We start from the raw sequence: 25826 nt of genomic DNA, 5'->3' as shown, positions 1-25826 counted from the left end.
GTGCACGTACACACAGGGCTGCCTCCAGTAGTGTGGGGCAAGAGACAGCACAGTGGGGTTCCCTGGCCCTCCCCTCCACTGCTTCCTCAGTCAAATGCACCGTTTTTCCTGCTGATGTGGGGAAGGAAATTTGGATGCAGTTGCTGGCCTCTTCCCTTTTCTAGCTTTAATTAAAGCGGGACTAGCACCTCACATACTTTTTATCTCTTTACTGAGGTAAAAATTTTGTCAGGCCACGCTCTTCTCCAGTCTTTTGTACCTTGCTTGACAGACCCAGAGCTTTTCCCGCCCTTTTCAGGGGACGGGCAGAAACAACGACAGCACAAAGAAGGCTCATCCGGAGGGGCCCCCAGTTGCCTGGCCCCCACCAGCTCCTTGTCCCCCCGCTTTCGTTGCCCTCAGTGTGGCTGCCAGCAGGGGGACCGCGACCTGGCGGCCGCCCCCTGCGTCGACGCTGCCCCACACCTCAGGGCCCGGCCGCGCCGCTCCCGCCTCCTGCGGCCGCCGTTAGCAGCAGGCGCTGGGGGCCCGGGTCAGCGGTGCTGCCCCTCACCGCTCGGGGCGGCACCGGAGGGGGCTGCTGGCCTCCGGTCAGCTGGTGCTCGGCGTAGGGCAAGAGAAACCCTCTAGGAAAAGCCCCTGAGGAAGGAGCACAGAAGGCACCGAAGTGGCAGAATAGAGAAGGTGAGGAAAAAAGGAGCCTGTCTGAGCTGTTTATTGCTGCCTAGCGTGCCACTCAAAAATGGGAGACTTGGTGCGTTTTTCTGCCACAAGTTCTGCTGTTCTGTTGGAGGTTTAGTGTGTTTTTTGTTTTTTTCTTCTTCTTCCATCTGTTGCAATTTGTTCTGTTCCTTGTAGGTCAGAGCAATTCCTTGCATACTTGCCCCAGCTGCCGAAGGGCCGCTGACCCATGCTGTCCCAGGACCTCCAGGGCACAAGCCCGCTTCAGGAGGGAGCAGGCCAGGGTTTGTCCCGTGACAGAAATTGTCGCAGAAGGGTACTGGTGGCTCTTTGATTGTCGCCTCTGGACCAGCATCTAACAAGCTGTAACAGGCTGGTGATGGCTACTAGTTCTCCACCCTCTTAATAAGTGTTGCTGTAGTTGAGGAAGGAATGGTTTAATGCATTTTGCTGAGTCCTTCCTGAGGCAGATGTCTAATTAATTATTACACAGTAGTTACACAAGAAAAAGGAGTGGTTTTCAGAAGGCAAAAGATACAGAATTTCTCTGAAAGAGAAAACCTAGAAGAGAAAAACCTGAGACACCTTTTGTACTCATTATGTTCCTTTGTGACCATATCAAGTCTGTAAGAAGACAGGAACTTTAATGGAGGAAAATGCAGTACTGTTCGCCGCACAGCATTTTAGCAATGTGTGTTTACTAGATCTGAAACGTGCCCTTCGCATTCAGCAAGGGTCAGTAATGGAGAGTGGTTCCTGTACTGATCAAATGCTTTCTTCCCGTTAAGGAAATCATACCATTAAAACAATGTGATTCACCATACTGTCATACTCCAAATAAAATGCAGTTTTATGCAAGTGAAAGAATTATACGCATTAGTGATTTCATGCCAAATAAAGTGTCTGGTTTGGATTCAGAGCAGCAGCTTGCACTGGCAGTTTTTTCAGGTAGAAATGGTGTTTTCATTCTATCATTCAGTTGAAGCACCACCAGTATTATATTTAAAATGTGAATTTTTCAAAAGTGCCACCCTGGCTTTGATATATTCGTTTACATTTTTGAGGAGGGAATAGGAAAGTGCTGAAACCAGGACTGCATCTAAAGTAACCCTGAATCTCAACCAAGCACAAGCAATCTTCTGATCTCTTTTCTCCCTTGGCAAACGTGCTCTTACCCAAACTGACCCCAAACAAATAGCCCAATTCTTAGCACTGAGTTTTTTAAGAATTTAATTTGAGCTATGAAGCTTAATCTCAGATTCTGTTTCTGTTAAAATATGCCTAATACAGGTTTCCTGAGAAGCTTCAAAATGCTGAAGAAACTTACAAGCCACGGTAAAAACTCCTGCAGATTTCAATATGCACTGGAACGTGCCTTTTGTAAGGAAGAGATAGGGAGATGTAGTTTAACTGTATGGAGAAAATTTAAGTCAGATTATCTGCTTCACAGTTTTGTTTGGATTAACAGTCATGGTGGTAACACCACATCAGTACTGTGATTATAAATGTATGCACTAACAAATTCAAAACTTCAATTTTAGAATTGCAAAAAAGAAAACATTGATACTGTAACGATGGTGTTCTCTCTGTGATATTAGGGCTATTAGGTAATACAGTGGTCTGGAACTCGGCCTGCTTCTGATGTGCTAATTTAAGCTGTTTTAGTGCTTTAGGGTGTCTATCAATGGTGGGCATTGAGGATAACAATTGAATATTATGTAGAAGTCATAGGAGAGCACTTCCTATAACCATTGTTAATGGGCTCTCCAAACATTGATTTGGACTGATTAGGTTTCTTTAGTTTGCATTGTTCCCTCTAGCTTGGGATGTATTCAATTATCTTGGAATGTGACTAGAAGAGAGAAAAAATATTCCTGAGTCAGTACTAAATAGCATTCTACCCTGGGTCTTGTTCTTCACAAAGTGTTTGTTCTGGGGGAGCCTTGAAATCAAATCCTATCAAGCTTTTACTTTCCTTTACTGTATGAGTGGCTCCCTAAGTATAAGCCAGCACTAAAGCCTGTACCTGTTTAACAAGAGATAGGTGGAACCAGAGAACTGGTCTGCAGTACCAGAAAACCTGGACTTTATTTCTTGTGGCCACTGTTTGAACAGCCTTTCCCTATCAGATATCTACTTGGAGGACAAACAGTTGCACAAAGAGGTGAATTCTTCTTTTCTCCCATCTCCAAAACAACTTCAAGCTTTATAGAATGCCATATCTGAAGTATGTCCAAATGCCTCAGTAAAATGACACTCTTTCCCACAGTCCTGCCAAAAATGCTGCATTTTGCTACATAGCAATCGGTGCAGTGTGATGAAAAGCACAGGAATGTCTCTTAACATGCAAGTTGTCAAAGTATGAAGGAGATTTATCAATTTGAAAGACTAGCTGTTAGAAAGGGCTGAATAAGGGGAGGCTTTAGACAGCTGATTTTTTTTGCAAACTAAAGATTTCTCCTATTTCTCCTATCCTCTTATTTTTAGAAATTTTCTGTCTACAGATCAAGCATGCATGTCCTTTAATAGTCATGCAGTGTCTTGCTCTGCATTTCTTGTTTTGAAAAATAATTGCATAGGGCTTTCCTCCAGCTTTATCCTGTTTTGATATGGAAGTTTTCATCTGGTAACCCAAGTTTCAGGGTGAAACTCCAATAAACAAATGGATGGATTAAAATGTAATTATGCTGCTTGGAGAAATTGCAAGACGTTTTTCAAATGTAATCAGCAAGATATGCTCTGCTTCAAAGAGATCTCTAAATGCTATCGGGAACGTCCAGTTCAAACCACATCAATATGATATTGTAGAAGTTGTGAAGGATAAATGGGAAGGCTTTCAGAAATCACTCAGCTGTGCCAAAAACTCTAGTTGTTGATGCTTCTAGAGGAGGAATGGCATGTGTGTTCTGATTTTCTGAGGAAAAGAATCTCAAGTGAAAACTGTTGGACAAAGCCACACAGTAAAAATTATTAATACCCTTTGCCAATTTCATATGCTTAGCTAACCTTCTTTAACTCTTTCTTGGACTGATACTCTTCTTGTCCTTTAAATCCTAGGTTAAGATAATTGAGTTATTTTGATGCCTATGTAGGGTACTGCTCTTCTCAAGTGTCTATTGTAGTTGATATCCCCAGATAGACAAATCAAAATTATTATAAATCTTAGAGGTATGATAGCAGAGAGTATCATCTGTAAGAGCTTGTTCTTCCCTGGTCCTCAGGCTAGCTTCAAACCCATCCTGAATTGGAAAAGTAGCAGTGGAACAAGGTACTAGACTTTTTGTGCAATATACCTAATGCTGTCATTACGAATTGGGAGCAGAGCAGCTGGGATTGCATCATAGTTCATCTGTGAATCAGTGAGAACAGATTTTTCTGAAGGTGTGTCGGTGTTAGATTAACTGCTTCTGTTTGTAGTTCATGACAAGTGCCTATTTGAATAATTACTAATCTGCTCTGCTTCTAAATCCAATCACTGGGGATGTAACAGGTCTGTCTTCTTTTCAGGAGGTGAATGCAGTAATTCATAGTATGGTACTAGACTGGTAATTTAAACCTGAAATTCCAGAGACAATTCTATGCTCTGGCTATAAGAACTCGAGTTGTTTTCAGAGTCTTTTGCTTGGAATACTTTTATTTGGTTATTCATGCTTTATTTTGGATCATATATTGAGATGCATCCATAAATTAAGATGGTAATGATGCTGGAGTTTCTTCAGGGCTATGTAAGAGGATAAATGTGCTCTTTCATCTTATCTTGTAATTAAGCAGTTCTCTCACTTCTCCCCTATTTTCTTCAGGTGAACCTTACCTCGTGTGGCATGCTGGCCATATGAAATAGTGGCCTGAAAAGCAGATCTCCTGAGTTACCTTCTAAAGATTTCTTGGTTAGCTTGGGGAAGTTTATTTATATATTTTTAATTTTAAAAATATATTTAAAAAATCCTGGTTTATAAAATGCCTGTGTTGTCATGAAGTGTTTTTAAACTGATTAGTCAGAATGTGCAAAATGCCATTTCATCCTTGTGTTAGAAGTGCAAAGTGTTGCTATGATCTATACACACTGAATCAAATTAAGCTGCTTCATGGGTGACCACTATTTCCTCACAAGCTCTTTCTGTCCTGGAAAAATCTCTCTTTCATCTAGCTTTTACTACGTTAAAAGTTCTTAGATTGTTTTGCACATTTTTCCTAATTTTATATGGATGAGGTTTCTGTTCAAAGCTATAGCTAGACCATGTGAATTCCTTTCATAATATGAAAGGACTATATTAAGTTCCAGTGGTGCAAGAATGCTTTTTTTTTTTTTTTTTTTTTTTTTTTCCTTTTTCCCCTACAGGAAACATCTCTAGTTGTGTTTTCAGGAAAGAACAGTACTGGCTCTAGTATTTCTCCTCTGTCCACAATGGTTTGGTTGTAAGGATACTGTGTCTAAATACCTGAGCGATTATACAAAAAATCCTAGGTATTACACATTTGTTTTCCTGCTCAGAATTTGAGCCAGTGGCTTTACAGTTGATAGCCTTACGTGTGCTTTGTGTGGTAATACAGCCAAGGTACAGGTGTTGTGGGGAGTAAGGAGTTACCATTCCTGCTGATGGCCTTGCAGATCTGGGTCAGCTGGGAGCCCAGAGGGGAAGCTGGGTCTGAGTTTATCAGAAGGGTGTTCCCTTCCCTTCCAGCTTCCCAGGCAGGAAGGGCAGATGAGGGGGTTTTGTTACTCTGCCCTCTGAACTGGCTTAAGATTCGCATGTAGGTTTTGGAAGTAGTCCCTGAGGGAAGGGATGGGAAATGGTTTGCAGTCAGGATTATTTTTTTTCCTGCCCTGGCTAGTGAACATTTGGAATGGCCTCTTTGGCATGTCTTTCCAAGTTACGACTGCGTGTGGAAGTGAGAAGGTTCCCTGAGCTCAGCTGAGAGGCGGTGAGGGAACTGAACTGGCAGTTTTGCCAGACTACTGGCAGTAAATATAGCATAGGATAGAATATTCTGTATGTGGAGTATTCTGTATCATTGGTGTAGAATAGAATAAAGGTTTCAATTCGTATGACTAAGCTGTAAATTCATCCAGAAGACAGATTCCATTCTGCTTTTCCTTTACTACTGTGAAAGGTAGGAACCTTTGGTAGAGATAAATGGGTAGCATGTAACCAGACAGATAATGTGGAGTGACTTCTAGCCTCAAAGTCAGTTTTGATTCTTGAAGTTTTTGTTGTCTCTGTATATATCTGGAGTGTGGTATGACTTTGTTGCCCTTTACAATGCGAATCATTAGAGAGGAACCATGTGTAATTTATTTATCTGCGCAAACAGGGTCAATACATTGACTTCTGTAATAGATACAGGGTAACAATACTGGGAAAGGAAACACAGGCAAGCAGTACATGTTGCTCAAGTAAAGACAGTGTCCTGTAAGATTGTCTTCAAATTGGTATCAGAATAATCATTTATGGTATTTCTCATGATTTTCCTGTGTCTCGATGGTGAATACATTTTAGAAATCTGTTTTTCTTTGAACTGTTTTCCTTGCACCATCACAGACCTCTGGATATTCCCAATTCACACCTGTCTTCCATCCATTTTCTGACTGCACAAGTTACTATCTGAGTTTGGTAATTCAAGCAATTTGCTTGCTTTGTCCCAAGAAGAGCATAAATCTTCAGGAACTCACAGGGAGTTCCTCGTCATTGTAGTGAGAAACATAAAACCAAAGTCAGTAGCAATGGCATCTGTAACACTTCTTTGTCATTTTTCAAGATGTTGAAAGGCCTAACTTGCATAGCCTTCTGCTGTTTTGCTCTCAGACAGCTCTTTTGGGGTTCCTTTTTAGGCTGGTGGTGGATGCTGATTTGCTGTCCCTAAAAGTACTGATCTAAGATGCTGCTGATTTTTTTTTCTCTCAGTTATACTGCCTTTTTTTTCTCTCTGTCAGTACTTATCTTTTAAGTTCATTTATAATGATACTCCCGAAGCAGAAGGTAGTCACAGATACACAGGTAAATTTGTGTACAATATCAAATTAAGCTGTTCTATGTCCTTTTGTTCAGTTTGTGTGGACACAAAAGGTTTCATAAATACTGCGTCTATTTTCTGCCTAGAGATTGCATAGAATGCATCCTATGTTTTTGAGCTTTCCCAGAGTTATCTCTTAATTTATATGGGTGGGACTAGATAGAACTTCTTTATAGTGCCAGAAGTTCAAAAAATGTAGTCTCAAGAGGTGGCTGTACAATCATTACAGCTTTCAGGGGATGACCTTACGAGGAAAATATACTGTATTGTTTTTTGCTTTTGCAGATTAAAGAGCATGCCCATGGAATACGCAGGCAGCTACACAACAGATTTTTCAATGTTCAAGGCTGGAGCAAAGTAGAATGTGCAAGGTGGATACAAAAGTAGAGGCATCTAGAAAATCCAGGAGTTATGTTAACAGAGGTGGGTAAACAAGATTGAATTTCTTCTGTCCAATGTCTGTCAGCACAGAAGATACTTAGACCATTGTTGCTGATGTCCAAACCACATCTCTGTTCCAGCTGTGTATTTTCAGAATATCAAGAAGTAGAAGCTTACCATGTGCTAGAGATACTTACTGCTGGACATAGAGTCAGCATAGTTGGCCCTATGCAGTGCTGTTTGCTGTCTTGGGGAGAAACAGGAGGGAGAGGCTGACAGAGCATCTTTATTCTCATTACCTCTGTGAGTACAGCTATTGGAGAGTTAGCACCATCAGACTGCTCTTATGGCTGCTGAGATTGATTTAAAAAAAAAAAAAAAAAAAAACTGGTTTTAAGATTGAGAGTTTTTTCTTGTCTCCCTGCCATCTCCATCCCATTGTCTGTCACAATAAACCAAGTAGAGGCACAGCGGAGCAGTGAATAGCCTGGTGGGTTAACATCAGTGTTAGTGGCAAAATGAAAAATGTGGAGTGTTTTTTATCCTCTCGATAAAGCAAGTCAAAAGAGGAGGCCATGTTCAGGGATGACATCAAAGGATTAACAACATTCTCCTTTCTCTCAGCTCACTGTGATTTAAAGAGTTGGTGATGTCAGAGAGCTGGAAATCCAGACAGAATTGTTGATCTTACCTCGCTGTGAGAAGTTGCATAGGCTAGCTTTTCCTTTCTAGACATTGTACAGCCTTTCTTACATGAAGGATTTCTCATATTTCATTTGGGCTAATTACGCTGCCTCCCTTTCCTGCTGTCAGGAATTAATACCACCATGCCTGACTCCATCCATTCTGAAAATAGCTATCGATACAGCTCACAGCTATTTTTATCTCCTAGTGTCAACATAAAGCAGCAGGCACATGTTCCCAGAAGAAACTCTGACTTTTCACAGCTCCTGCATCAGCAAAGTTAGAAGGCTCAAAATGCAGGAGTAGCTTGGACAAAGTTTGAAGTGTTCTTTATTCTTGCCTTTCCCCTGGAAAAGATGCAGAAATTTGTATATCATGGTGAATTTCAAAGCCTTACAGCATTTGGCCAAATTTGTCCCACTTTTTTCAGCTTTAAAAACAGGAGTTTTTCAAGTCATGTTGTGTTTCCTGTATCCCCAGTGTTCAGCTATGGATTAGCCTTCTATCCAGGTATGCAGTAAGGAATGTTTTTAATTTGGGCATAGTAACTTTTGTCTCTAGAAGTAAGTCTTCTGTGTGCTTTACCATTTTGGTTCTTGAACTTCTGTAATAATAGGAGCCAGGAGCTGGACTCGGCAATCCTTGTGGGCCCCTTCCAACTCAGGATAGTCTTTGATTCTCTCTGAGATGGGGAACAGCAGAAGGGATCAATGAGACACATCTCCCTGCATCAGGAGCCAATTTCAGTGCCTGAGGGCAAGTTAGAAGCAAGAGGAACTTGACATGGGGCTTTTGGCATTTATGAATTGCAGATAGCAGCAATCCTTAAACAAACGATGACAAAGGAAATAAGTATTTTTAAATCTCAAAGAGATTTTTAAATCTCTTTTAGCAGTTAGCACAGCTGTGTATAGGGAGTGGTGAACAGGCTGGTATTAAAGAGCTATAGTATTACTTGTACTCATTTTTTCTTTTTACTTGTTTTGTGGTCAATCATGGAACTATCTGAATAATCAGAGAAGATAAAGAGTCACATTCTCTGGTGTACTTAACAGGAAATGAAGACATCTGCATGCATGAAAACCAGCCGGAAAGTGTTCGGACAGGGGTTTCTGAGTAGCTGATGAGGTCAGAGTTGGAAGCCAGTTATGGTCCGATTTGATGATCATACAATAGCAGAGGGGGTCTGAAGATTCCTTTCCAAACAGATGAGCTGGGGCTATGAAGTTAGTTTCTGTCATTTTGGTTGTTGTAGAAACAGTCCTTAAAGGTCTTTACAGAGAGGCAAAATAAAGCTATGTGAAATGTTTTTTCTTGAAGTTGGAAACCGGCTCCAGAAAGATTTTAAGCAGCTGCATTTGAGGCTTCCCTGTTCTCACCCTTCAAAAAAAAAAAAAAAAAAGTGCTGAAGAGCTCTGCCTTTCACACATCTCTTCCACAGAGATTCAGAGAGGAAGTTGTGTGCTGCTGCTGCTCAGTGCCTCCAGACGTTGCCTCGGTTGGTTGTTGGAGATGCTTCTCTGAACATGGAGGGACAGTAAGCACTGGTTAGATGCAGTAATACGAACTCTGATTCAACGTGGCAGTTATTAGAATAAATATGGCTTTCTCAGATACTCTGACACAGCTTTTTTGAGGTTTTTGTGTTTGACAGTTTGTGGGTTTTGGTTTTGGGTGGCTTTTTGTGTTGGCATATTTTTATTGCTTTGCTTTTGTTTGTGTGGTATGTTTTTTTGTTTTTTATTATTTTTTATTTATTTATTGTTACATGAGAGAAGACATTAGAAACATTTACAGTTTAAATGCCATTCACAGAAGTTCTGTAGAAGACCAGAATGATGAAGCAGCTGGCAACAACTTAATTTCCAGCTGAGGCTTTTGGTCTTTAAGTTCCGTAGCACTAAGGGTATCTGGTAGAGTAAGAAAGCGAGCCACGTGTGGTGGATGCTCGTAGTATCAACGGAGGATAAAAATGCTACAGCTCATTCTCTCTGCTGTATTTGAATTCATGTGAGCACTGGGCAGTGGTGAGGTGAATGCATTTTGTGCAGAGTAGCAAAATTGCAAGTGTTCACATTCACAGAGAAAAATGGAATTGCCCCATTTAATTCCAGACATGAGCAAAGGAAATAGTCATTACCCCTTTATGGCTTCTGAAACCTAAGCATAGGATTTGAGTCTATGACTTCAGTGAAGAATGAGCAAAAGGTAAAATCCCATAGCACCATCTGAAAATAAAAATTGATTTAAATAACAAATAAAACTAATAAATATAACAGATTGAAATGTTCATATCAGATCTCTGCCTAAGAATTTTTAAAAGTTAATCTCCACTGGTGTTTCACCTGGAACATTCACAGACAAACTTGTGTTCTTACTGGGAGAGATAAGAACAGTGATATGTTGTCCTGATATGATAAAGCATCTTGGATTTTGTAGCTCATTCTGATTGGTCAGGTGGTTGCTTGGTTTAATAATTCTTCATGCCTAGAATGACAAACTGCAGAATTCCCATGGCCAAAAACTCTGAAACAGTTACAGTGCAGGAAATAAACCGGGTAAATTGCATGCTGTGAATTATCAGAGCTCCCCTCCCTGACATGGAAATGTACCATCTGTTGGTTTGGGGATGCCAGTTCTGTGTCTAGGTTCTGTTCACTGTCAGTGGGTCCAGCAGTGCAACACTTATTTTTTTCTATGTGAAAGACTATGAATCTCTCAATAAAGGTTTACTGTTGTGACTGTTAAGCAATAATGCATGTGGTTGAAACATTGTCTGTTTCACCTTATTGTGCCAGTTCTGCCAGCATGCTCAGTTTGAGCACTTGTCATGTGTTACAGAATGATTTTCAGTGAGACCCAGCTCCTAGAGCAGCATGAGCGAGTGAGAATCTCAGCTTTGGTGGAGTAGGGTAAGGTTGTTTGTTTAAATGACTATTCATGAAAAAAAGCCTGGAAGTGTCATGTGAATTCAAAATCCAGAAAGAAACCTGACATCAAGGTATATTTCCTGTGGAAATGTTGAAATGAAGACATTAGAACATTCATTTCTTTGGAAGAGTTTATCTCAGGATTTAGGGAGATCAGCAATATCCCCATTATCTCACATAGCTGTTTTTTGTTTGTTTGTTTTTTTTACATATCCAGCTAGCTCTTATTTAGGAGGCATATAGGGGAGGTTCATACAAATGAAAACACAGAAAATGCAAAACATAGCAATTGAATTAAATGTGCCGTAAGACTGATGCAGAAAGGGGAGGTGCATGTGCATAGCTAGTCTATAATCTAGAAGATCAGGACAGAGTTCACTCTCAGTCATGTGGAAGTGTTAGAAATGTATGAGCATCACTGAATCTGTTCTTCAGGTATGTAAAGCCCTTCAAAAACAGCTGAAAGGAAGAAATAATACTGTACATATCTTGCCTTGATTTGTTTTGTAGGTCACTAGTCATATTTTACTTTATTTACAATTATCTGTGGAGACCTCAGTTATATCAAAGGAGAGAACCCCTACTTTAGAGCTGTAGAAGTACTGGGGAGAGGAGGTCTGCCTCGAGGAGCTTATGCAAATGGCAGTAAAATTAACTTTTTTTTTTTATTTATTTACAATCGAAAGAGCTGTTAGTAAGCAGGTGGTCAACAAAGGTAGTGCAGATCTTCAGCAGCCCAGTTTCAATGCCAGCTACAATAGAAACAGTATCATGTACTCTTTCTCCATGTCCAGACTCAGGAATTAAGTATGTTTTCTGACTTCAGCAGATTTCAGAACATATTTATGCCTTTAACAAATAAGTGTTTGTTAAAAACATGTCACACACTGATTTGTTGCCTTCACTTAGGATTTTTGACTGGCAAACCTTTTAAATGTTTTGAGGGCCAAGAAAACCATAGGCCACTCATTAATGGGGAGTCACTGATTACATAACAGATTGCATTCATAACCCTAATTAACTACCTAGAACCTATAATTTCATTAATTATTTGCATTGAATATTACATTGAATATTTCTTTAAAATGATCAGGTATTCTTGATTTTTTTTATAAGCTCATTATAAGAAATTGATGATGTTTGGATGGAAATGACATAGCCCTTAAAGATAGAAGGTTTTTGGTAGATGAGTGTTGTTCTTGTAGAAGCAAGCTAAGAAGCTGAGTAAGCAAGTAAAATGAACGTCAGCCTTCCGGCTCAGAGGCCTGTGTGAACTGGTGTTTGCTAACACGTAATTGTAGTGGTTCCGTGCTGCATCTCAGTCCCATTTTTCCTATCACAGTTCAGGCTGACTCTGGTTTTGAGGTTTTAAAACAAGTGCAGCTACTTTGCAGAAGGAATATTAGTTGTGCTCAGCAGAGGATTGCTATGGGATCCTCCTTGATTTCAAACAGCCACATTCTTTCATGCTTGGTAATGTATTTAGTGATAATGAAAGCCAGTAGCTCATTGTGTTGGTATGAGCAAGGTGTAATGCAAATAGGCATTGTGCAAACATTGTCAGACTGCCAGTGTAAATTATTCAGGTTGATCCTAGCCTTCTATAAGGACAGATTGATAATCAAGGGGGAAGATCCTTGTCTGAAAGCCTAACTACTGTTAGTGCCTTGGCATCAGGAGATCTTCCCAGAGAGCAAAATGAATGACAGGTTCCCTGCCATACATACCACCTTGACAGAGTCCATGGCAAATATTAATCAATTGATTCAACCCTTTTAAAAAAAGCTTTGCTTTGTGTTTAGAAGCTTCTCGGGCTGAAGGTATAACAAACCATTAAAGGAGAGCAGCTTCCCGATGGTGCAGGTACGGTGTCCCCTTCTTAGACCCAGAGTTCTCTACTGGTATCGAAAAAAAGCATCAGAGACAAAAATGCTGTCTGTCAATCAGTGTGTTTGTGACTAGCACACAGACTGGAGAAGAGCCTTCCAAGGGAAGTCACTAGCATGCTGGTACCTATGTATTAGTTAGCTGAGAGCTATATTGTTTAAAAACACGATTGGATTGATAGCAAGAAGTCTGAAAATTAATGTTAGCCTCAAGCAGAGAAGCATGTTGTAACCCTGGCTTCCGGTTTCCTTTGGTCACATCACTAACCCGTCTTCTTACTATCAGTGCCTGAATGTGTGGAATCCCTGAAGCTGTAATAAAAAGACCTGGTGAGCATGTAGAACTGGGTGAAGAGGAACTACTGGAAATCTGAGGCACCTCCCTGCATTTGCAGAGCAAACACCTCTTATAATTGATAAGTGTATTTATTTAGTGTTACAAGTCACAAATCTCTGGTAAGTAATGTCTCAATAGCTCAAACCTTTAAGGTACTACTAGTCGTTCCCCAGCATTAAAAGAAAAGCCTTCATCTGAACATTTGTGAGTGAGGAAAGTAAGTGTTTTAAATGTGTATCTCAAGTTGCTTGTTAAAACAAATGCCTGTGGTATGGCTGGACTGCATGGATGAAAGAAAAGTCACTGGGCTTTCAGACTGGAACATATATTGTCCACTCTGATTTCAGCTTTTATTGCAAGGGCTCCAATTTTACCCAAACTGACAGCAACTTGGCAGAAATTGTCCTCTGCATGTTCTTTTTATGTAGGCTTACTAGCAGTAAACTCCAAAATCGGACAACTGAAACTTCTTGGTGAGCCTGGTGAACCCAGCATCTCCTTCTGTGTGCAACCCACAGATGGAAAACCACCGTATTTCATGTTGTGTCAGCTCATGTTTTTAGCTTGGGAGATTCCAGGTTCAATATTTGGACTGTCAGCGATGTGAACTCCCTGACAGAAACGAAAGGCATGAGAGTGGCCTTCTGCCTATGCAGAAAAGGAGGAGGATGTGTCCATAGAGCAGGACGCGTGATAGACTTATCCCTGTCTTTCCCTACCTTGTTTTCCCTCCAGCTGTTCTCAAGATAATGTGGATGCCACTTCCAGGTGAGGATCTATCCACGACTGGCTCACAGGTGCTTCCTTTAATTCACAACACATCTTCTACCACATTTCCAGCTTTGTGTTTCAGCGTGTCCCTAGGAGATTTTGTATACCTTCTGCAAGTCAATATTATTAGAGTGAAAGTAATTTGATAAATTCAGCAGGTCAGATTACACAAAAGACTCTTTATAGGTGTTTGCTTGCAACAAGGACAGGCTGTTTGTTAAGAGGAAGAGGAATCAGAAATTGAATTAATAGCCCTGAAATTGAAAAGCTGTTGTGTAACTGTACGTATGCAAAACTTTTTGAATGAAAAAATCAGTCCTCTCAACTGTCTAAGATATGGCATACATAATATTTTTACAAATAGCATAATCTTTCATGAAAGAAAGGAGTTGGGGCTTTCCTTCCTTTCCTTCCTTTCCTTCCTTCCTTCCTTCCTTCTTTTGTCACTCCTTAGCAGTATCTTGGTCACTTAAGAAGTATTTGGTTCATTGCCACATACATGAGTGTCCACAGAGGGGATTAAAATGTGAAGCTCTTGCTGGACAGTTTGATGGAAAACTGCTCACATACTTCTAATGACCTCCTTGGTGGATACGTGGGTGGTTATGCTGTTGTAGGTGTTCAGTCTCCAGAGCTAGAAGCCTCCTTGTATTTCATATCCAGGGGTGATAAAGACTTGTAGACTGTTATTCGCTGTGAGCAAAAGGAAATGCCTTTAACACAGTGTAAAACCTAGATTGTGTCCATGTTTTAGCAGTTGCTCTCAGTGCTGCTCACAAATGTAGTTTCACACTTCATCTCAGTGGAGTCCTGTAATCTGTACCTAGCTGTGCCATATGAAATGAGGTTTCTTAGGATATACATGTTTCCAGTTAGAAAATGGATACTCCATCAACTTTTGCGAGCACTGGAAAGGTGGCAGTACTATAGCTGGAGCAGTGGATGAGGCAGGACATCATTGCTTTCATCAGTTTTGCCTGGATCACTGGTTGCTGCATCCACAAATTATAAAATTTGTTAACGTGTGCTACCAAATTCTGTAATCCCCCTACTGTTTGCTGGTGCCTATGTCTTTATTGCTCTCTAAAAGTGACCAGATGGATGTTCAGCCAAAAAGCTTTCCAGTGGTTTCACCTGTGAGTAAGACGGTAACTGTACACATGCCTAAGCTGCCAATATCCTTTCCTTTCAAACTAGTTAGTGTGGAATTTACAGTTCCATTTCCGTGGATTTAGAAGAATAAAACCTATTAAAGATTATAATACAGCATGAACGTAGATACTGCCAACAAATATAGAGTTCTGTTTTCTGTCTTTGACTGACACTTCTGAGTACTGTATTCTTAATGTCTTTGTTTGAAGACTGAGTTGGATGCATTGGTGGAAGAAGCAGCAGATTACATCTAAAAAGATAAAGATGATAACAATGGGAGGAAGAAGTTGAGGACGCCCTCCTCCCCACCCCCACCCCCCCAAACATTAGAGCCAAGATGCCAAAGCACCAAGGTAACTGTGCAGAGTTTGATACAACACCTATCAATGGACAATAGAAGTCACAGTACATTTCCACAGATGTTTCTTTGAGATCCAAACTGTTCTATGAGCTATATTGCCCTGTAGATGGGAGAACTGCCTATTTTGTGCATAATAGATTCAGGAATGGGCTGGAGGGCTGGATCTGACAGAATCTTAAGCCCTTTTCTGGGGACGGGGGGGGGGGGGTTACTAACTGGATAACTGTGCAACCAACCACTTGTATTCATCACTGGTCAACTGTAAGAGAGTTTGGTGAATTGGCATCAGTTGGTTAGCTCAACATGTTTCTGTTTCATGTGTTTGTGAAGGGAACTGTAAATAAACAACCTAAGAAGTAGACCAGTGTGAAAGGGGCTGGGTAGGAGAAAAAGTGATAGTGGCTTATAAAAGTGTTCTTGTTGTTGTGCTTTTAAAGAAAATCAGATCATTTTTTTAAGACATTACAATAGTCTGTTTAATTAAAAATAAAAAAATAAATCTGCTTTTGCAAAAAGCACAGCCCTAGTAGAGCAGTGCATGACAATTGAGATAGAAATGCCTTGGGCCAGAGACGTCTGCTTTCTTCTTTCAGCTACAGAAAATATAAAAATAAAGCACAGTTGCCAGTGCAAGAACTAACTCCAGATTTGAAAATGTTCCTGCTGAGAAATACTAGTTACATAAGCAAGGAAATGTATTTTTCATACTTAAAATCAGTTTTCTACTGAAGTCCCTCTTACTAAAGTTTAGGAAATCTAAACGACCTTCTATATGGACAGTAATGTGAGATGTTGGTTTTTTTTATACTAAGAAAATACAACAAGCTGATTTTTCCATTTTTTCAAAATTAATCTTTACAATTTTTGTTCAACTCTAGTTCCGTATGTTCTCTCTTGAGCAAGAGAATATACAAATGTGCAGGTCTCCACACTTCTACTCTGCAAGTTGTGTGGTTCTAATGCATCTGTTAGTATAGAATCCAGAAGTAATATTCTGCTTAGCCAGCTCCAGTTCTTACTTTCTTTTTCCTTTTTCTTTTCCTAAACCAGTGCTCTAGAGAGCACCAATGGAATTTCCTGAAGACTGAGCAACTTATATCCCATTACAAGTCTTCTACATGTTTCATATTAGGTGAAAAAAATATGCTGTCAAAAAACAAATTTCCACCTGTTGCCTTTGCAAATGCTGTCTCGGAGACGGGGTGCTACTTAATGTTTCTTATGAAAATAACAATTTGCATAGTGTGCACAGCCTGTGCCACTGAATTCTCATCTTTCTTGACATCTGAGTTTCACATGTGTAACTGTTGGCGTTTATCTTTGGAGTGATGAAAGACTGTGAGAGCATGTAGAGGTGTGATAGAAATGGGAACAGCAAGCTTGCCAAATTCTGCAGTATTTGTGTGTGGTTAAAATGCTGCAAATATCCTCTTGCTCTTTGCTATGGTATGTACTATAACTTCCTACTGAGTGTAGGGATGAGCTTGTTTCCATTGAAAATATATTTAAACTGAACTAAGTCCAAGGTTAGATGCTTAGCCATATGTACTGTTGGCTAGGAGAGGTTTTTAACTGAATATTAAAAAACCTACTAACAGCCTCCTTGCAGAGCTTGCTCTATCAGAAGAGAAAGAACCATACCTCCATTTGTGGGCTTGGCAGAGCTGTGATCAGAGGCACAGGCACAGAAATGAAGGACAGCATGGCTGGGCAGCTGACCAGTATTATGTTTGTCTTTTTAGAACTGCTATCAGAGCATGGTTCAAGTTCGTGTCTTTGGTAAGCTTGTTCTTCTAGACAGTTGGAAAAATTGCTGGAAATGAAGCAAAAGAAATGTGATTAAATAGTGCATCTATTTATATGTTTGTATAGATATATATATGCACAAGAAAAGGCTTGAATTATCAGGCTTCATTTTTATGGCTAGAGTGTAAAAATTTCTACAATGATAAATTTAAATTTATCACTTACACTCATTACATGAACTCTGCATGTTCCATTCCCAAATGATCATATGGAATACTTCTCAGCGATTGCTGTAGCCAAACACATATGATGATATACTGCTAAACGGCCTTTCTTTCCTATAACCCTTGCTTCCTTGGCAAACATTACCTTTTACACCTGTTGTATCAGCACCTGTGAATAAATTGTGTTTTAGATGAAAAGATATACCACAGTTACAGAACCAGCTGCCTCAAAGATCCACCTCTGCTTTTTCCTGGATGTCTTTAAAGCAGCATGATTGACTTCCAAGCAGAACCCATGGGTCTCGCTTGCAGGCTAGTGATCTGAGCCAGAGAGACCTTTTTGGGATAACCTGGCATCATGCATCCTTTGTAGGCCTTTGTAGTTCTGTTCTTGCTATCTATAGAAATATATTCATGGAAGGAGGGGTAAAATAACATACCTTAGCATTTTTTACAGTTTAAGCAGGGTCAAGAGGCCCACACTAACCTTCTTTTGCAGACCCTGCAAGGTGTCAGCATGATTCCCTACAGTCACTGGCAAATCTTTCCTCGGTATTCCCAGCTGAGCACCCCTCATCTGGCAGGGAGGAACTGATTTTGTTTGTATAGGGAAGGTCTATTCTAAAGGCTTCATTTTCTGAATGACAAGTCAATGATGGTGAAAGGGTTATCTGAAGTCAGTGGCCGATGTTCGGAGATGTGGCACGTTTTGGGAAGAGTCTTGTTACCAGTATAGCAAGGAGGGTACCATCACCAATCAAATAGTCAAATACACAGGCATTCCTATGATAACCGCACTGTCACAGCCTTCTTCTGCAGCTAGATAACTACTTTGGAATATAACACTAACTTGCTATTTTGTGGTTTAGGCTGGGTGTAACTTTTAGTTTCCTGTGTGGTGGTGGTTTTATACACTTTTACCCATTAAGTGCTACTTTTAGAACTGTATTTCTGAAGAGCCAGGATAAAATTTCCTCTGGCGCTGTAGTTGAAGGATCTGTATGTTAAAATGTTCTGGGCCTCTGCTTTTTCTCTTCTGTTTGTTTGAATGACAGCAACATGCTTGGTTTGATGTAGAGAAGAGTGGGTAACATGTTTCCTACCATGTGTCCTACTGCATTGTGTAAACACTGAATCATATTCTATGATTCTGTGAAATATGGATGTCCTTCATCTATAAATGAAGACCCTCATGCTATTGATCACTAGTCATAAGATCTGATCAGCATGGTCAAAAACAAAATGAGATTTGGACTGGAGAGACTGAAGTGACAGGAGGGTTGTGATCTTTTTCTGAGTTGCACCATGCCCCTGTCACTATTTGAAATATAAGTGTCCTGTAGCAGATGTGACATTTGGGTTCTGAAACTTAGTGTAACAAAAGGAATTGAAAAAGTAAAATGTAAGGACCGACTCAGTGTTTTAATGTGTTTTAGATGATTCAGTATTCTTGATACCATATATATCATTTTTGTTCTTGTTAATCATAAGTGCTTTTCAGGATGTTGAGAAGCAGGTTTTTTGTGTGTGCTCGGTCATATGTACAGTATCGTGAGGTCCATGTCTTCAGGTCGGCAGTAAGGTTATGTCTGTACTTCAGTGTTGATTACAGGGTTGGGAATATTGCAACAGACCACCAAAGACCAGAACAAGCACGTTTTTCCTGAGGGAGCAGACTTGTGTCATCAGATTGTTCAGGACAGAACTTCTAAAGAGAGGCATAGACTGTGCTCCTGTCTATAACATGGGGCATACTAATGCACTACTGTACTTAATTTATTCACTACTGTCTGGGGCAATACACTGACTAGATTTACTGTTATTTTGGGTCGAATAAGGGAATAATCTCACTTGTGTCCAGATTGATGTGGTATAGGAGAACAGATTCAGGATCTCTGTTCTTGATTGCTTAATGTTCTAATCTCTTTGTTTTTTTGATACTGCTTTGTCTTTACATCGCTAAAAAAGTCTTTAATCTTCTATCACTGGTTTTGAGTCCTTGTTCAGGTAGTGCTTGGAGCAATGTAAGGTTTATTTCCTGTTCCGTCTTGTGTTCCTGAAACAGATGAAGATTAATCCAGGGCAGAAGCATTAGCTAGGGGAGAAGGCAAGATGTAACGTAAGGTTATGTTTGTGGAACAGAGTGCCTCTGTTTGGAGGCTGTGTGTCATGTAGGGCAGAACAATCATTTAATACTGCAGTTCAGACCTCAATTACAGCCTGTGCAAGGCGGTGGTTGATGGTTCAGTGTTCTTGGCTTGGTACAGGTGCAATAGGGCATCTACTCAACATGGATGCAAGAGTTCCTGCAAGAGAAAGGCATAGGTTAGAGGGAATCCTGCAGGCTGTCGTCTGGAGCACCCATACCTGAGAGAGTCTTCAGTGCTCCTTCTCCCTTAGGTTATCATGGCTATGATCAGCATTAAAACGCTGAAGGAAAATGTTTGTAATGGTTGTCCAAAATTTCTATCAATAACATAATAACAGAAAAAATGCAGAACGAAATACTGCTTCTCTGACACCTCTCAGTGTGAGTCTCTGAGCTTTCTGAGAGGGATAGGTATATTCTATGGCCAGTTAAAGAACTGTATACAAAACGGCCTTGCATCAATTTCAGGATCATCACTGTGTCCAGGAGGCTCCAGCAACTTGTGTCAGCTCAGGAGTGAATGTTTCACCAGCCACTTAAATTCCTAGTGGTGCCCTTGGCTGTCATGTCTTACAAATCTCTTTCACAACACAGTAACAGAACTTTTTTTCTGCCATTTTAACTGTCTGTGATCCCCAGGGACACAGGCTTTTTTTTCTTTTCAAATACAGGCTAAGAATATCAAGATGGTCCTTGTGCTTAAGAAGCATTGGGTGCATTAGCACAACCTGAGGGAAATCCTGTCTCCACAGAGCAGATTATTGGCCCTTGCTGTTATTGTGGCTCTTAACATTCTGTTGTTGCCTACTTTCAGCTTGGTAGGTGTCTTGTGAAATTAGCTCAATTTTTCTACCTTATTCATAAGTGAAGCTTCTTCTTTGTCAGTAACTACAGATTAAAAAAAAATAATAATAAAATTCTGGAATCCCAAACTCCTGCAATAGGTATGACAAAAATGCAGGCTAAAGAATAATCTACAGTTGCTGAATCTCTAGCTTTGTCACTCTTGATATCTAGTGCTGCTCCAACCAGATGTCCCGTGGAACTCTAATTGGTAATATTCAAACAAGAAGTTTGCTATTATTATGACCCTGGGCCAGACTGGTGTCTGGGCTACCCTCTTGCACCAACTGCAAGTCTCACGCATGGTGAAACAATATTGGTAGTTGGTGTAAAAAGAACAGGCTTTAGTCTTGTTCCCAGTGCTCACTTGAATTTGTCTCATTTATCCTGCCCTGTCATCTTAAATTCTTTCCAATAAGATGTGACAACATAGCCTAAAATGTAAAAGGTCGTAGTGTTTTTTTTAAGAGTATCAGTTTCCATCTCTTGGGAGGTTATTAATAAAATTAATAATAACCTTGAAAGTGGAGAGGGAGCACTTGTACACTGAAAAGCAACTTATTTATTAAAAAAATACTACTAACGTTTGTATGATCCAGGATAGGGTGGAAAACGAGGTTCACGATGCACATTGTCCTTCTCTCTTATTTTTTCCTACTTTATTGTAACAGAGATTTATGTATCTGCTGTCATAACCACAAAGGGAAAACATGGATTAAAGTGAGATATCACATGGCAGAAAATTAGTGTTCTTGCTGCACTTACTGCTGTACGCAGGCAGAACCTGTATGCAGAGTCGTGCCAAGTCTGGCTTCTCACCCAGGGGCTGATATGTCACCGCGGCAGCACATGTCCATGCCACTCTTCGGCACACTCGGCAGTTAAACGTAAATCTTGGGATTTGATTACCACACATTGCCAAGAAGCTTAAACACATGCCATTCATAACTGCAAATAGATTTTGGAAGTTTCTACTGTCAGGAACACTTGGGGAGGGATATCTGTCTGGTAATCTGTTGGGTTTTACGATAATCAATTTTGATCATAATGGGTACTGTCTATTACTGCCTTGAAGCAGTGAACTGAAAGCATGCCCTATAAATGAATAAAAACCTACTTGGAAAGAATTCTTTTGTTCTCACATGGGTTAGCTGTCATCTCCTGAAATGTTATTAATTTCCTTTTGGAAATGGCTACAACAATCAAAGCTTGATATTCTCGCCAGCCATTTGGTTTGAATAAACAGCTGTATTGATTTACAGAGATGCTGGGCCTTGTGCCAGTTGTGTCTTTGCACTGCAGCTACGAGTATGAAAGGATCCCTGACACAGTGTGCCCTTGACTAAGCTGTATCTTGTCTGCTACATCCTACTGTATTCAGTTTCTTTCTGTATGTGAAAGCTGGCTGACTATTAAGGAATGTAACGATTTATGGTGTGAAAGCTGGAAGTGGCCAGCTAGCTCTTGGCTTGGTTCTTTTCATCCCAAACCCACATGTTTCTCAACCCCCCTGGGGATCCCAGCATTTCCTTCCAAGCTGTTTTAAGCATGATTCTGCTTCTCCATCTCTGCTTTTTCTATTTTAAAAAGAAAATGCCTAAAAAATGCCTTTATTGGAGACATTTCCTTCAAAAGACTAGACTAGAGCAGAAGATAAAATTAGAACGGAAGGCTCTGACCAAAGATTTAATACCTCTGTCCTTAAACAGGCTATTTCACCACTGAATGTAGTTACAGTTAAGGCAAAATAGGCTGTAAAATCTATTTAAGAAGCCAGCTGAATACATAAGATGCAGTCTTAAGCTAGTTCTGTACCTCCGTGCCAACAGTGCTACCAAGCTAGCTCAGATGTGTTCGTGGAAACTGATGCCATCGGAATGATGGCAGCATAGCCCAGAGGCAGTGACCTTTCAGGGCATCAGACGACATCCTAAGAAATGGCCTGATAATTTCTAAGGCCCCTTAACACTTTAAAAAAGTCTGTGAGTGAATAAGTGAGCTGGGTTGGGACTTGGATGGGTATCAGAAAGGTCTGGCATGTGGGAGCTGCTGAGGAAGAAGTATATTTTAATTTCTTATGAGTCAGGAAGACTAAATGCAGAAGGTAGCATCTGTGGACTATAGTGATAACTTCCTCTTTAGGAAACAAGTAACCTAACTTGAGATAAATGCTGTGATGCAAATGTGATCTTAAATTAGGAATTCCATTAAATCAAAGCTGGCATATATTGAGGTAGGAAAGAGACAAATGAATCTTTATATTCTAGCAGGCTTATGATAAGCAGTAAGGTTTCATCTCCGATTGCTAAGTTTTGTGATTAGTTAGTTGATACTGCACTTGAAAATTTCCTTGTCTTACCCATCTGGACCTTGATTCTATCAAATGCTTCAGATGTGCAGGCCTGGCCATCTGCAGAACCTTGCGTAATCTCCAGAAAGGACATTGTCTAAAGCAGCATCTCCCTTGCTGCTTCTTCAGTCAGCTGATCCAGAACTTGATTTTGGAGGTAGACAATGCTCTTTGCTACTCTGCCAGTGGAAATCCAAGGTCTAGTTGACATGGTGATCTATTTTTAAGTTGCCTTACACCAAACTGTGATAGAAAAGGGAAGTGCTCTGGAAGCATCAAAGTTCTCTAGGATCTGAGTTAGCATTCCTTGAACTTGTAGTTCCAAATGTATCCATAGTGGAAAGAGGACAGAATGTGCCAGAGCAGTGACATAACCCTCATGCTACCCTTGCTTTTATATAGTTCATCTCACCTAGTTTTATTCTAGAAAACAGTGTTGAGATACCAAGTGCATGGAACAAGTCCTAAGCTGTCAGCTTTGCTGCGGGCTTTGCAACTGGCTTCTCTTGGTAGAAACCCCAGCAGAAGAGCAATAAAATCCTCCAGGCAGAAATTCTCCCTTGATCCTTTGATAGCTGTAAGTGACCAGTACAGCTTGTCTGCCCTTTCTGCTAAGTGAATCTCCTGTCTTTTGGATAGAGACCCGGGGATCCAAACATTTTGTATGTGAGATCTTCTTTGTATGGCTTAGCTGCAACTGAACTGAGCAGTAGAGAAGAAAGTAATCAGTTTTTGGATTCATTCAGGCTATGCTCAACTGACAAAGAAAGCTATATACTGGGCCATCACATACACCATGTACTATGGGTGCATGGTACACTGGACTGGATCTGCCCAGCAAGCTGAGGAATAATAAAATGTATTGGTGCCATAGGGCAGGTTTTTGTGTTTGTCCAAGGGCCACCCAGCTGTTTGGAAAACAACAGGAAGATCATCACACACGTTGTCACCATGACAAATATGAGAATAAATGCAAACCGTTCTTCTGTAATTTGTAGTATTTTCCATTTTACTTAGTGTCTCCTGCAAGGAAGTGCACAGGAGGCTGCAAATGCATGTTCTGTTTTGTGTTTGGCTTACTTTATTTTCTGCTGCCTCCAGACCCATTGGTCTGGGGAGTACTGGTGAAAAGACTGTTGTAAAAAGTGCGCCTCTTTGCTAACATGCTAAGCAATAGAAAAGTGATATGCTCCCAAGATGTAGTGTTGTGATTTCTGTTCCTTTTATTTTTTCAGAATTAACTTACACATCTCTGTGATGCTGTGATCCCTGAGTCCCTCTAGCAACCTATGAATTCTATTTTGGAATGGAGTCTGAATGCTGAGGAGTCCTCAACATGAAGGTATGAGGTATCTTTTCAATATAGTATTTACTCATTTAGCCGAGTTTTGTTACAGGCAGCAAATGTTATAAACTGATACTGATGAAAATCTTGATTACTGGTCCAAAAGATCCAGGCTTTCTAGTTTATCTCGTCAGAGAAAGATTTCCTGTTTAGGTAAGCGGACAGCTAAGGAATCCCAACAGAGTAACAGAGTAAATATGCCAAAAGATAAGTGATTATCCTCAAAGCCATGAATAGCTTCTAAGTTGACTTCAGTATGTCAAAGGGGGTAAGTACAGCATCATTTGCCACCACATTGATGTTTCTGTATTGCTGTCACTGAATTTAGAGAGATGCAATTAATAGGATAACAAGCGGCTAATTCATAGTTTTCCTAAGAGTGAACAAACTAACCTTTTGTAGCTTTGAGACAAATTTGAACAGAAGCTTCTGTCAGAGCCGTTTAGATTAGATTTACAGATCTGTCTAAATTCTATCCCTCTCTTCTGACCCTGTATGTGTAGGAATAGGAGAGAATCTGGATTGTGGTCTTCAGTGTGCAGTTTTCTTCCTGGCCTTAAGGCTTAAAAATGGAAAACAGTGCATTTAACAAGTTGACAGCAGCTGTGGACTGCTTGAGATGTTTTTATTTTTCAGTTCAGGATTCGTGTAATTACTGTTAATTGTTGTGCCATTAGTGTCCTCTGTTAGGTTTTGAGAAATGGAGAAATTATTTGGAAATGAAAAATAGACGATAAACATTGAAAAATGTGGCCTGGATAAGCTGGTGGGATACATGTAATTTTTGCTTTCTGCTTTGCATATAGATTTCATAAGGAAGGTGGCCAATAGTCCCTGTGTATATGTTACATACTTCTAAAGGAGTTTTCCTGTTTGTCTGATACAGAGCACATTCCTTAGAGCAGAACAAAGGGCCCACAGGGAGCTTATTGACACCTCTGACCCTTGCTGAGGTGTTACAGAGCAAGCTGAGGTCATTCTAGGGGTTGTGTTTTGATCCTCTGCTCCTTTAGGTCAGCGCTGAGTGGAGGGGATTAAGAGATTGTTTTTAGCAGTCTGTGCAAGGGGTCCACTACTGGGGATAGCCTTGAAAAGAATGTTTGTCATTCCCACTGCCTGCTGTGGGAAATTCATAGGATCGCTGCATCAAGTGCTGGGATTGCTAGAGAGTTTTAAGCCAGAAGGAGCCTCTGGCAAGATATATCTTTTTTTTATGTTTCTGCGGGAGATGCTGTTTTACAACATACTTATTTAAGATGTCTCATTCATAGAGAATTGCCATATTAGCCATATTTTTCAGGCGATTTCTTCTATAAATTGCAAAAAATTTTTGCAAAAAAATTTTAAGTGTTTTCTCCCAAGTCTTGCTCACCGTTCTTTTTGCCCACATGAAATTTCATTTATGTCCCTCTGGATCACAGTATTTAGAGGAACATTACTTGCCATATAAATCACTATCAGTTCCAAAACCTGCCTTAACTAACTGCTTACCACAAGCACGTGCTTAAAAGTCACTTCATTCAACCTACTGGAGTTAAAACGTGATACCAAAGTGTGGTTTTGGCATGAGGAAAATCAATGCAAGGAAAACAGAAGATTCTCCTGGGGCACAGCTCTGAGCCTAGACTCTGGCATTGTTCACTGTGTATTGTCAGATGGGTGCAAAACTCTGTTCTCTCTTGCTAAATTCAGCCTGTCCAATGCAAAGGACACACGCCCACAGTGTGATGCAATATAGCCCCAGGAAGCCTGTGCTCCTCCCAGTGTGTTAGCTGTAGTGAGAAACACAGTTTATAAGCTGGTGATTGCAGGACAATGCAAGTTTCTTGCTTCCAAGATCTGAACTGGATTATGTTTTGGTAAAACACCATTTCACACAGTCCATATCCAAAAGACACCAAGGGTAAAACCATTTAACAATTCTAAAAGGATTTTAAATATGCACATTTCTATAGCTTCTGCTTTAGATGGAAT

General features: G+C 40.3%; 1 long non-coding RNA gene across 4 annotated transcripts in view; it reads left to right on the top strand.

Moving 5' to 3' along the window:
• Window positions 1–512: 512 nt before the first annotated feature.
• LOC311442434 overlaps window positions 513–25826 on the top strand; it is a 40217-nt gene continuing 14903 nt past the window's right edge. Inside the window, exons 1-3 of one of the 4 annotated variants that reach the window (XR_014696642.1) lie at window positions 513–684; window positions 6979–7116; window positions 23743–23849. This is a non-coding gene — a long non-coding RNA (uncharacterized lncRNA). The other 3 variants (XR_014696643.1, XR_014696644.1, XR_014696645.1) reach the window with 3 other exon arrangements.

Source organism: Aythya ferina (genome assembly GCF_964211825.1).
Source record: "Aythya ferina genome assembly, chromosome: 11".
In the NCBI taxonomy this organism is placed as follows: domain Eukaryota; kingdom Metazoa; phylum Chordata; class Aves; order Anseriformes; family Anatidae; genus Aythya; species Aythya ferina.
The sequence above is the reverse complement of the archived record's forward strand: the minus strand, read 5'-3'. Positions and strand labels throughout refer to the sequence as shown.